Below are 13198 nucleotides of genomic sequence, written 5' to 3'. Positions count from 1 at the left end.
CTTGAAAACATATTAATTGGTATGAGACCTAACATAGAGAGTCAGGAAAATTGAATTTATGCGAGAAATGGTGATAACGTGTGTGTGAGAACAACAATGTTACGTAATCCTTTCTTTCATACTTACACGGTGATCAAAATACATCATGAAAATTATGTAAACAACTACTGTGTTAGAGTAAAACTTTAGTTTAATATAAACCAAAATAAACACTCGACGTTTTGACCTTCACATTAAGGTCATGGTGAGTGGAATGCATTGCCTGAGTGTGGTGTGGATGTGGACACATTGAATCAGTTTAAGATGCAGTTGGATGAACATTGTATGCAATAGTGAGTACCACCATGATGAGTCTCTGACTCCATGGAAGTCGGGTGCTAATAATAATAATAATAAAGGTCATCATCTGGAGTATACACATATATATATATATATATACAAAGAAACAAGCTGCACTACAATCTACATGCCATGCTAAAGTTACTGACCAACCATTACAACTATTGGCCTGACCTCTGGTGGAAAAAAAAACCTTACTACATCAAAGCTGGAATCTATATTATTATCATTATCTATTAGGTTACAAAATTAAATTAAGCTGGAGAGCATCATGTATACAAACCTTTTTTTTTAAACGTTTTATTAATTTTTTCCTTTTTTTGTAAACACGTTGCTCTCCAGCTTAATTTAATTTTGTAATCTGATAGTAGATAATAATAATAATAATGATAATAGGATTTTAGGTTTGATGTAGTAAGAATTTTTTTTCCCACCAGAGGTCAGGCCAATAGTTGTAACTGTTGGTCAGTAATTTTAGCATGCCATGTAGAGTGTGGTGCAGCTTGTTTCTTTGTATATATATATATGTGTATACTCTAGATGATGACCTAAATGTGAAGGTCGAAACATCGAGTGTTTATTTTGGTTTATAGTAAAAAGTTTTACTCTAACATGGTAGTTGTTTCCATAATTTTCATGATGTAATGTTACGTAACTGTGTTAATGATGGGAATGATATTATTAAAGAAATGATTATGAGGAGAGAACAATTTTGTGTTCATCAGGTTTGAACCTATCAAGCATGTGCAAAGATGTCTGTATAAGTAAGGTACTAGATAAGAACAGATATCTGCAAGTTGTCTGACTGTGTCATGCAAACCACAGACACGAGTGTAAAAAAAAGCTTCCAGATATGTGGGGAGGACCTGCTGCAACTGTTGTCATGCAGAATAATCAGAGCTATGTTCAGGAGTTAGGCAGAGGGTTCTGTTCAAGAAATATATTATAGTCTCCAACAAAAGTCAGTAATAATTAAGATGAAAAGCCAAACAGCTCTATTTTCTGGTGAAGTTAGTTAAATTAAGGGGATAAAAATCCCTTATTATTTTACAGCCAGTATGCTAAACTCTAAGATCGAAAACTACGATGTACGAGTTTCATGCCGAAGAACTATTGGCGAATCCAAGCATAAGTGACCACTTGGTAGTACAACACCAAGGAAACTCAAAGCAAAGGTGGAGCAAGCACCCTCACTATCCTTGATATTTTTTCATAATGTGAAAACACAGCTCCTAGGAGATGTAATACTGCTTTACATTATGAGGAGAGGTCACTACCCAGATCGGTTTCAACCTTTTTTTGAGGTCTCATCAGTGAGTAGGCAGACCTGGATGATATCAAAGTTTAAGTGAAAAGAACTTACATACTTCACTATACGAATGCCAGAGTGGTGTGCCCATGTATATTATATATTATATTATATAATTAAGATGAAAAGCCTTTCATCTTAATTATATAATATAATATATAATATTCATGGGCACACCACTCTGGCATTCGTATAGTGAAGGTATGTAAGTTCTCTGAGGCTCGGCTATTGCTGTTACCTTCCTGCCATGATTAGAGCTTTAATAGCACAATAACACCTTATCCCTACACTGTCCTCTACAGATAACAGGGAAGATGAAAAGCATTCTTGTTTTGTCCCTTTAAACCAGTCCTTATAAGGACTTTGATATCATCCAGGTCTACCTACTCACTGATGAGACCTCAAAAAAGGTTGAAACCAGTCTGGGTAGTGACCTCTCCTCATAATGTAAAGCAGTATTACATCTCCTAGGAGCTGTGTTTTCACATTATGAAAAAATATCAAGGATGGTGATGGATCTTGCTCCACCTTTGCTTCGAGTTGCCTTGGTGTTGTACTACCAAGTGGTCACTTACGCTTGGGTTTGCCAATAGTTCTTCGGCATGAAACTCGTAGATCATAGTTTTCGATCTTAGAGTTTCACATACTGGCTGTAAAATAATAAGGGATTTTTATCCCTTTAATTTAACTGACTTTGCCAGAAAATATAGCCGTTTGGCTTTTCATCTTAATTATATTATATAATATATATATGGGCACACCACTCTGGCATTCTTATAGTGAAGGTATGTAAGTTCTTTTCACTTAAACTTTGATATCATCCAGGTCTACCTACTCACTGATGAGACCTCAAAAAAAGGTTTAAACCTGTCTGGGTAGTGCCTCTCCTCATAATGTAATGACAGTATTACATCTCCTAGGAGCTGTGTTTTCACATTATGAAAAAATATCAAGGATAGTGAGGGTGCTTGCTCCACCTTTGCTTTGAGTTGCCTTGGTGTTGTACTACCAATTGGTCACTTACGCTTGGATTCGCCGATAGTTCTTCGGCATGAAACTCGTAGATTGTAGTTTTCAATCTTAGCGTTTCGCATACTGGCTGTAAAATAATAAGGGATTTTTATCCCCTTAATTTAAAAGTCAGTAATATTGTGAACAAGGAATATAGAAGGTATGGGATTAATCTTAAAGGGAAACTTTACGTAGGCATATGGAATGTACATGGTCTATAGATGGATATTCTTGATATTGTCTACAAAGAGATGGAGAGGTATAAAATTTACTTCATAGGAATTACAGACTAGATGGAATGGAGACGGTCACTTCAAAAAACAGGAATGTAAACAGTTGTTTATTCAGGAGGTGACTTAAAGCATCATGGAGTAGCTGTGATACTGAAGACAGTTTATGCAAGAGCCCTTCTTCGTTATTATCCTGTTAATGACAGGATGCTTTGTATTAGACTTAAGGGTCTTCTCTTCTTCATGTAGCTTCCTCAGTGAGAGGGTGCAGCACCATGTCCTTCCAGTTCTCTCTGTTGGTGGCTTTCCTTTTTGTTTCTGCATAGCCATGTGATCCTGTCCATGATCTTATATCTTCAAGCCACGTCCTCTGGTTTTTTTTTTTTTTTTTTTTTTGCCTCTTGATCCTTTCCCCATAATTTTTCCTTCTAAAACTGTTAGTATCCTCTGTCCTGCTGAAGCTCTCAGCACATGCCCCGCCAATCTCATCTTTCCTGTAATAAAGATCTCTGTGATTATTACAGGAAATTTATGGATTATTTCCTGTAATAAAGATCTCTGTGTTCTCATTCTCTGTATTTTTCACATGTTCTGTCCATGAGATTTTCAGAGCTCTCCTATAGCATCACATTTTAAAGGCCATTATCTGTTGCCTTACTCTCTTCTTAAATATCCAGATCTCACTTCCATATGTGAAAATTGTCCACACTAATGTTCTTATCATTCTTTTCTTTGTCTCGATACTCGCAGAACTTCTGAGCAGATCTTTATTTTTCCAGAATGCATCTTTAGCTATGGCTGTTCTTATTTTTATTTCTTTATCTTGCTTTCCATCTGGAGTAAAGTAGGTACCTAAATATTTGTATTCTGTTGTATGTTCAGTTTTCATGTTGTTTTTGAATATTTATGGCTTGGGTCTGTTTTCTTTTGAAATTTTCATAAATTTGGTCTTTTTCTGCATTTATATCTAATCCAAATTCTTTACCTTCTTCAATTAGTAGCTGCAGTAATTTGATTAATTTGTTTTTGTTTTCTGCTATTAGAATGGTATCATCAGCATATCTAAGATTGTTGTATTTTATGCTATTGACACTAATTCCTATTTTTTGTTTTTCAATCTTTTTCATCACTGTCTTGCTATAGATATTAAATAGATTGGGTGAAAGGATACAACCTTGTCTAACTCCTCTTTTTATTTTCACTACAGAAGTCTCAGAGTTAAACAGCTGCATTTTCTGTTTGGTGTAAATCATTTTTATAATCTTAAATACATGATATAGAACGATGGTACATTGCGCCCTTCGATTGGAATAGGCCTAAGTTCGATTCTCGTCGCGACAGGAGGAATCTTTATCTGGTCGATTTCAATCGATGGTGAGTTAGCCGATCTTATACGGAGGTAGTAGGGTTTTTTCTCCCGGAAAATCGGGTTTTTCATCCCGCATACATACAAATCGGCCCTTCAGAACACACGCAATTTACAGACAAAAAAATTACTAGTTGTGGTGGTGTTGGAGGTAGGCGATAGATGGCATTGATTCGTAGTAGAGGTAAGGTGTAGAGACAGTTGAAGATGTCCTCCCGCGATGAGTCTTCGGACTCCTTGGAGGTATCAGGAATAATAATATTCCATGTCTAATTTATCTAATATATTGAATATTTTATTATGTTTTACCCAGTCAAAAAGCCTTCTGAAAGAAAATAAATATTCTTATTTCTTTGAAGTGATCTTTCTATTTGTATTTTTAGTTCCAGGATAGCATCAATGGTTCCCATTCAGTTTCCGAAACCTTTCTGTTGTTCACTCAATTCACCGATTAAGGCTCTTTCAATTTGTTTGTTAACAATGGTTAAAATAATTTTAGATGCATGGGATATTAGGCTCACACTTCTGTAATCGTTGCAATTTTGTGCATTATTTTTCTTTGGAATTGGTATACAGATAGATGTTGAAAAAACTTCAGGTAATTGTATTGTTTTATAGATGTCCTGAATGGATTCCACTAAATAGCTGTTATTATTGCCAGTCAAAGCTTTCAACAGCTCATCCAGGATATTATTGCACCCAGGGGATTTATTATTAGGAAGATTCTTAATTATGTGTTCTAGCTCCTTTCTTATCGTTAGAGTGGTATCTGTTGTTACGTTTAACTTAAGGTGTCATGAATCATCTAACATGTTACCATTATCATCATCATACAAATCTGATAAGTACTTCACCCATCTTCCATTTATCCTTTCCTTATCAATGATTATGTTTCTATCTTTGTCCTTCATGTTATTAGATTGTGTATGTTTTGCTTTTCCATTAAGTTCTTTCACTTTCAGGAATGCTTCTCAGTTTCATTCCTATGTTGTAATTCTTCTATCTTGATGCACTGCCTATTTATCCAGTTTTCTTTCAATCTTCTGCATAACTGTTTGATTCTTTTATCCGTTTTATATCTTAATATTTTTTCTTCATTTGCTCCTCTTTTCCATGTTCTTCTTTCATCGATAAGGTTGATTATTTCTTGTGTTATCCATGGATTTTTCTTTTTTTCTTCTTGTTTATTGATGTGGTTTTTAGCAGATGTTATGATAGCTGCTTGTAGTCTATTTCACTGAGAGAGTTCATTTTCATTATGCAAATGTACAAACAGCAGTTCTGCAACATTTTCATTAAATTTTGATTTTACTATTGGATTTTGTACCATTTGCAGATCTCATTTTAGGGACTGACTTTTTTTAATTTTTATTGTTTTCAGGTGAATATTCATCTTCATTAAGACCAGTCTATGATCAGATCTATAGTCAGCACTTGGCATCACCTTTGAGTTCCGTATTCCATTGAAGTAACATTTATTGACCACAATATAGTCTAATTGATTTTTGTATCTTCCATCTGGACTTTCCCATGTGTATTTATTATCATTATTATTATTACATAACTCCTCCAGGGAGTCCAAAAGCTCATCGAGGGAGGACATCTGCTCTATAAATCTCCATCTCCACCACAGCAACTTTCATCATCAACACAAGTGCCATCTACCACCACTATTTTCACAGACAATCACAAACATCCATGCCCACGGCAGGATTCAAACCCGCAACCTTTTGGCTGGAGAGCGGATATGCTAACCACTCAGCCAACTAGGCCGGCATCTTGCTGTTGGTTTTTGCTCAAAATAAGTGTTAGTTATAATGAGACTGTGCTTGTTACAGAAATCAATTGGCTTTTGTCCTTTCTTCCGAATTCCAAGTCCAAATGGACCCATGTGTAGATGTTCTCTCTGATCCAACTTTTGCGCTCCAGTCACCCATAGCACAAATAACTCTATCTTTTTTGCCTCCAACTTCCTTTATACACCATTCTATTTCATCATACATGTTATCTATTTCTGCTTCCCCATTCTGTTCTATAGGAGCATATCTCTAGGTTTAGACTTCACTAGAATTGCCATTACTCTATCTGATTTTTTGATGACACGGATAATGTTTTTATTAGTTTTCTTCTCTATAATGAATGCTACACCTCTCCTTGATATTTCACCATTTGACATATATACTTTATATATCTTGCCATTTGGAAGTTTCGGCTCAAAATCTGATGATCCTTTCCAAAAAGTTTCACTTATTCCTAGTATACTAATATTCAATCTTTCCATCTCTCTCATAACAGCCTAGTGGCTATGTGCTTCGCAACCATATGCCTTGGGAAGGAGTGGCCTAGGTTCGATTCCCGTCGATGACATGAGTAGCTTAAGGATCTTTCTCAGCCATAGCCAAGTTAGCCGGTCTTGGGCGTGGACAGCAGGGTTTTCCCCCAGTTTATCTGGGGGAAAACCCTGCTGTCTGGGGTTTTTCATCCCGTAAACAGGTAAAACCGGCCCCGTGAACACACGCTGCTACAGTCAAAAAATACATTTCCTCCTCGGCGACAGGCCAGCTGGGGGTTGTACTAACAAACGTCATATCTATGTAACACGCGGACTGCAATGGAAATGGGAAAAACTCCCAGAGGAAGAAGAAGATTCAATCCTCTTCATTCCAAGTAGCAATATTCAAGCAATTTCTGCATTGAATTTCTTTATAGCAGTCACGGACTGACAATACTGCTACATTACCCTGACACCACCGTTCTGGGTGTATTGAGACTACCCAGGCTTTATTTCTTTTCTGTTTAGACATGATGCTTTACATAGCGGCATTTTTTACGGAATGGGCTTCCAGAACCATCCAACCCCCAATATGAATGGAGGGCCGCAGCCGTCGTTGGTTAGCAGGTCCCATGGACCTAGCTGGGAGGCCTACAAAGTAGTGCCACGACCATCCCCCTCATCCACCACCGAGAGGATGTCCTGATGTGCCGTGAGAGCCCAGCGACTGGATCATCTTACCAATGTATAAATCATGATAGTTTATGCACACCACAGAGATAGACCTGATGAAGAGAGTAGGGAATTCTGTGAAAACCTAATGAATGTTTTGGACTGCCTACCAAGGAGAGATGTACTTTACATCTTTGGGGACTTTAATACAAAAGTGGGAAAGAGTATGAGAGTTGGTCCTGAGTGCAGAATGTTTGGTCTGGGTAAACAACATCCATGGTGAAAGACTATTGGAATTTGCCCATGCTAACAGATTAGTTATTGCCAATACCTGCTTCCAGAAACACCCATGACAGACCTACTTGGATATCTGACCTAAAGCACAAGTATAATCCCAAATCAAATGTCATCAAAGACAGGAATGGAGCAGAGTTAATTAAGGTCCCAGGGGATGGAGGGATAAGAGTGTTTCATAGATTGATTATATGGGAGACAGAATCATGGCCTAGAGACTGGAATTAGTTGGTTTTCATACCACTACATAGGAAGGGAGATATGAAAGATTGTAAGAAATATTAGTTTCATATCTCATACAAGCACGATTTTATTAAAGATAATTCCATATAGGATTCAGACCAAAGTTGAGGCAGAGATGCCTGAGAAACAAGCTGGTTAATTTAGGAAATTTAAGGGTACCAGAGAGTAGATCCTTTGCCTTAGACAGATTATAGAAAAGCATAAAGAATTTAGAATCCCTATAGTACAGGGGTTTTGGGAACCTTTTTGAACCAAAGAGCCATTCCAGCAAAAAAAAATTAATTCAAACGAAATTTTGGGAGCTGCAACTTCAATTTGCTGGAATGTCATCACCAGGAAAAATCAATTTGATTTTTCCTGGTGACTCAAAGTTGCAGTTAGTTCAAATTTAGGTAAATTTGTTTTTAATTCAGTACTTCCAGATATCAAATACCACTTTTATGTTTGCCTATAAATTTTTTATATGTTCAATAAAAAAAAAACATTAAGTTTGATTAAGTTTTTAATCACAAAACATGTTTAAGTAAGTATGATATTGCAAAAAATCAGAATTTGTATTGCAAAAAGAATTAGTCCGAACAAAAATACAATATTATGTATTTTAACAGATATTTGATTGTTTTAATTTAAAATTCACTAATGAGACTTTTGATTTTGCATCTTCTCAATCAATTTTCTTAAATCTGGATTGTATGTTGTGCACTTTAATAGTAATTCGACTTTCAAACTTTCATCAAGAAAATCAAGAGCTCGAACGAATGCGGCTGGGCGACTCTCAATCCAATATGGCGGCAAGTTGGCGTACCTTCTATTTAGAGCCTTATAACATGCGTAACAAATTTCAAGCATAACACATGTCACATGCATAGTATCGTATCTAGCACCACGAACAGGCCGTATCAAAAAACAATATTTAGTTGTTTGTATTAATTATGCATCTTTTAATTCAATATAAAAGAGCCGCATGCAGCTCCAGAGTCGCCGGTTCCCGACCCCTGCTAGAACTTTTGACTGTGTTCATCATGTGAAACTGTGGGAAGTAATGAAAATAATGCGTTTCCCTCAACACACAATCAGGCTGAGGGCTAACTTGTACAGTGAGCAAGAAGCCAAGGTAAGAACATATGTTTGATTAACTTACTGGTTTCAGGTTGGAAAGGGAATTAGGCATGGATGTCTACTCTCTCCTCATCAGTTTAGTATCTATGCTGAGGACATCATGCATGTAGCATTGGATGAGCTTAAGACAGGAATTAGGATTGATGATAAATTGATCAATAATCTGAGGTATGCTGATGATACAGTACTCTTTGTAATGATGAGAAAGAACAAGGAAGACAATTCCTTGACAAAGTTAATGAGATTAGTAAGATCAGGACACTTCAATTCAATCCTAGTAAGACAAAGATTTTGGTTCTCAAAGGAAATACATAGAGGGAGGCTGCTGAAAAACAAGTGTACCTAATAGAGAAGGAATTGAGGAATATAGCAAGTTCAAGTATCTGGGAAGGTACTTGTCAAATGTGTTAATGTGAAAAATTGCTGTTCAGAAGATATCAGAAGATTAGGAATGGTTAAAACAGCAGTCAGAGACTCGTCTAAAATCTGGAAGGATGGATCTATCTCCATAGGAACAAAGTTGAAGATTTTGGTGCAGCTGTTTTTCCAACAGTGACTTATGGATGTTACTGGAACTTAAAGAAGTCTGATAGGAAAAAGATAGCTGCTTTTTAGGTGTAGTGGCAGAGAAGGCTGTTGTGGACATCATATGTTGAAAGGCAGACAGATACATTGGTGCTAGAAAGGATTGATAGAACTTTAAGGCTCCTTAAGGATATTGACAAAAGAAAGTTGAAATACTTTGGACACATTGAAAAGATGGAAAGAGGACTTCTCAAAGCAGTAATTGAATGTAAAGTTCCTGAGAAAAGAGGAAGGGGTAGACTGTCAATGAGATGGATGGATGGTGTATCTGAAAGCATACAACAGGACCACCTGGCAAGGACAGGTGTGGCACATCAAGCATCAGTGACCATATGGCATCTCATGATGTCCAGTGAATAGATGGATGGATGCTAACTTTTTTGTGTCTGCACACAAATGCTAGTAGTATCAGAAACAAAGGGGTAGAGTTTGTTGCCTTGGTCAGTACTTTGGGAGACCCTCATATTGTAGGCATTAGCAAGACCTGGCTATCAGAAGCATATATACTGACCGTTATCAAATGTAAATGGTACAGTATTTTTAAGAAGGATAGACAGAATAGGAGAGGAGGGCTGTGTGTGCTGCTAATGATATTAGATGACTTGGATCCAGTTAGAGTTTGAGACCAATGACTGCAATACTAGTAACAATTTTTCATGTAGCAGTCAGTTTGAAGCCATCTGGTGTGAGATGGAGCCTAACAAGATCAAATACATGGTGAGGTGTTGTTACAGATCTAGTGGATAGTTGCTAGTGACAAAAAAATGCATTACAAAATAAAGATGATGGGTGTGAGAAACAAATAATCATAATGGGAGACTTTAATTATCTAAACATTAATTGGGTATCTGTGAAATCTCATGAGAATAATGAAAGCGAATTTATTGAGTTGTTACAAGAAATTTCCTTAAGAAGCATGTGACAGAAAGAACTTGAGGTCAAAGAGTGTTAAATCTGATTATAGTGTCAGAGATTTTAGTTAAAAATGTATCTATTCTGCATTGATTCTAGTCGCTGACTAGATGAACTTTTTCTGAGCCTTTTTTTTAACTGGTTCTCAAGTTAAAAAAAAAGAGTCGATTTATGGCACAACAAGCAGGTTTTTTTCTCCTGGAAACCTAGATTTTCCATTATGTAAAACTCAAGAAAATTGACCATAGAACTCATACTATTTCAGACATTAAAAATATTGTGTTAGGGTTTAGGACCATGAGATGGTGGTACTTGTTAGCTGTCTCTTCACTGCTTGTCACTTAAATCAGTGGTAGCCTTGGCCCATCTATCTCTGATTGGTTACCAGTGGAAATTGAACTGCCCACTCAGTCCCCAAAAGTTATATAAAACTAAATGGCCTCACCTACTCCCTATGAAAGAATATATTTTTATATTTTTTATTATTATTATTTTTTTTTTATGTAACTATTCAGCCAATGGTTGGTGACAGTGGTCATGTTATGAAAATTATATGCAGTAGGCCAGAACAGTCAGAACTATTGCACAGAAAGCTAAAAACTAGCAATCTGATATATGCAACATTGAGCTCACTGCTTCCTCTTCACTGGATGAAGACACTCAGGTGTATGAGGAGAAAATAGTATAACTGTTGCACAAACTGATCAGGAATTCTGCAGTTGGAACTGGTGGGAGATCAGCATGGATGCTAAAAGAGAGAGAGAAAAGATGGTGAGTGTGTTGCCCAGGTATGATAATGCAGAGCTGAGGAGAAGAGCATCAGTAATTAATAGTATGGTAGCCAGAATGTGTCAACAGAGAGGCTTGGATTATGTGAATCCTTGAAGGGTATTTGAGGACAGAAAGGAACTGTATGCAAGAGAGAGAGAGACAGCTTATATTTGAATGAGGAAGGGCATAGGCATATGGAAAGAATGTTGAATCTCTGAACAAGTCATTTTCATTATAGGGAAACAAGAATTATCAAGTTGGATGTTTTAGCAAGCTTGTTGCCTTTTGTAATTAAGTAACAAGAGTGGTTGATGAAGGAAAGGCATATTCTAACATTTTCTTTGAATTTGACAAAGGCATTTGACAGAGTGCCACATAATAAGCTGATATTTAAGTTATAGCACATGAATTTGAATGTTAGGTTAGTAGGATTAGTTATCTAATCGGTAGATATCAGAGTTGTATATGAGGGAGCGTAATCCAGGAAGCAGAAGGTTACAAGTTGAGTCCCACAGGGATCAGTACTGGGACTTCTTTATTTAACCTTTATATCAATGACATCGTCAATGGATTGCAGAGGAAATATTCAGTTGTTTGCAGATAATGTGAAGCTGAGAAGAGTTATTAGTAATAGTGCAGGTGTGATAGACCTTCAAGAGGATTTGAATAAACTGAATAGATGGGTAAATGAATGGGTGTTCTCAGTATAATTCAGCTAAATGTCAAGTCTTGAAATTTGGGATACATCGATGGGAGGCTGCATATTCTGTTGGAGGAACTGTACTGGAGGAAGCAAGGGATCTTGGGGTGATGATTGATAGAAACTTGAAATTCAGGAAACATTTTTGCAAAGGTGGTGTAGGTAACCCAGAGGATTTCTGCAATATTGAGGACTCTCACCAGCAGAAATAAAAAGAGTTGTCATTCCATGGTATAAATCCCTGATCAGACCACATCTGGATTTTTTTTTTTTTTTCCAGATTTGGTTACCATGATTTGAAGGGGATAAATCAACCTTTAAAATGGTGCAAAAGAAGATAAAAAAAATTATATATTTTTTTATCTTGCACAGTTGAATTTTCAACAACACAGGAGCACTGACCCCCTGCATTGTTAAAAAATCTGCATATAACTTTTCACTCCCCAAAAACGTAACTACTAATAGCATACTGTTGACCAGAAGCCTTACTGATAACATAAACAGTCAATTAACACATATTTTGTATGTTATATATATTATAGACTGTAATCTTACAATACAGTAAGCTAGAGAAAAGAAAATGTTATTAAGAAAATCATAAGGAAGAGAAAATACATTTACATTACTGTACTGTATTTATCGATACTGTAAGTTTATGTCATCTGTTTACAAGATGAATTGTCTGTCTATCTGTTTGTACCTACATCAATATTTTTTTATATGATACAAAACACTGTATGAGTTATACGTATTACTAACACTAGACATCAAAAATGAAAAGATAATGTGAAAAAGAAATTCATATTTATTTATAGGTATAACAATGCATAAATTATTATAATGATTTATGCATTATTAACGAAGAAGCAGCAATGATTGCTTTATGGTAACCTAGTGCAATTGATACTATTGCTTCGCAGTAGCCTAGCCTATATGCTAATGAATGAATCATAATTTTTTTATTTTATGCTAATTAATTAATTTAACTAATCAACAGTTATTTTATGCAGTTATGCTTTAATACTGAATCTTTAAGTTTGTTTATATTTCTCTTGACTGCGACCACATACGGTCTGTAAATGTTTGTGTGTGTGAGTTTTGATAATTTTTAACTTTTTTATAATAGATTTGTGTATATTTTATGGTATAAATGACAAAATAGACTAGTATCTACATATATTTCATGCATTCATGACATAAGTAATGTTTTCTTAATTTTTTTGATATTTGTAAGCGCTATGCTGTTTGTCTTCAAATTTTTTTAAAATTGTTTAAATCTCTAAAAAAATTCCCAATATATTTATTCCAAAAATACGACATATAAGTGAATCTGTGCAGTTCAAACCTGCATTCTTCAAGGGTCAACTGTTAGCTA

At 35.9% G+C, this 13198-nt stretch overlaps 1 protein-coding gene across 1 annotated transcript in view; it reads left to right on the top strand.

Moving 5' to 3' along the window:
- Positions 1-13198, top strand: part of kcc (solute carrier family 12 member kcc) — an 831023-nt gene that overhangs the window by 249905 nt on the left and 567920 nt on the right. The gene's annotated exons all lie outside the window — the stretch shown is intronic.

The sequence above is a fragment of the Typopeltis vanoorti genome, chromosome 18 (assembly GCF_054136105.1).
Source record: "Typopeltis vanoorti isolate ZY-2024b chromosome 18, IOZ_Tvanoo_1.0, whole genome shotgun sequence".
Taxonomy (NCBI): domain Eukaryota; kingdom Metazoa; phylum Arthropoda; class Arachnida; order Uropygi; family Thelyphonidae; genus Typopeltis; species Typopeltis vanoorti.
The sequence above is the reverse complement of the archived record's forward strand: the minus strand, read 5'-3'. Positions and strand labels throughout refer to the sequence as shown.